Consider the following 1,171-nt stretch of genomic DNA (forward strand, 5'->3'; position numbering starts at 1 on the left):
AGTAAGTTCCTAATAGAGAAAGGCATAGTGTGTACAGTACCGGACGAAGCACACACACACCTAGGAAAGGCTGTTTGCGAATCAGCTGAATTGGCTTACGGAAACACCACTATCGTATATACTATGAAGTACATTGATGTATTTAATCTGTGAATTGCTAGTATCGTTCTGAATTTTCTCTCCAGACACAAGAGAATTCGTTGATTCCATCCTTTGATGTTCGCTAGTTTTACTGGTATACAGATTACGTTATTGCTCTTTGATACAAAAAGTGGCATGGACACGAACAAAACAGGAAAGTTAAGTAGCATGAATCAGTGGTAAGCGACAAAGGTCAGAAGTATCTATAAAAGATTCAGATCTCTTCCTCGATAAATCAGTAGGGATTCGAGCATGTTTTGAGTTTCTAGTAGTTCAACGGCTGTCACATGCCCTATATATGCTCATGCCAGATTTCTAATCGATGAGTGAGTTCGACAAGCTTATCTCTTTTCATCCGTAATTGCCCAATTAAATGTTCTCCAGGGAGGGCCTCCATTGAACTTTCAATCGCTCAGCGCCCCAGCCAGATCTAATTGATTGCAGACGTTTGCACCGATTGGCATCAAATGCTGTTAGAACCATCCACGGCGGCGTGGTTACTCAGCGAGCAGTCTTAAAGTTGGTCTGGAATACCTTATGGATGTCCTCATTGTCATTATCACATGTTTGCAATGCTCCAACAAAATAAATTATAGACGCACATTCCTTTACAGAACCACCATAGCTATTGATACGAAACCCTTTGGTTCGAGGTCTCGAGCCGTTGCATTCAGAACCCTCGGTCCACGCTTGATTTTGATTTTGGCTGTGATTATTGGTCTAACCAGTTGTTATACTGTTTTGACAACACCAACTGGTAAGGGTCAGACGTTTTTATTTGAGTAACTGTTGGTCCTCGGAGAACCTGATGATTAAGCCTGGAATTTTGCTAGCTGTTTAGAAGAAAGTTGTGTCCGGATCCCTCAACCCGTGGCCTGATGGACGCATCTGCCATTAGGAAACTCAACAAATAGGCGATAATGGGTCCGACTGTGCGTACTTTCCACAGTTCTATAGAGAATTACACCTTTACTCGGGCTATTTCTGACAGTTTCGCTTGCCTTTCAACTCAACTCATATGTAATGTATA

This window comes from Opisthorchis viverrini, assembly GCF_000715545.1.
Source record: "Opisthorchis viverrini unplaced genomic scaffold opera_v5_197, whole genome shotgun sequence".
In the NCBI taxonomy this organism is placed as follows: domain Eukaryota; kingdom Metazoa; phylum Platyhelminthes; class Trematoda; order Opisthorchiida; family Opisthorchiidae; genus Opisthorchis; species Opisthorchis viverrini.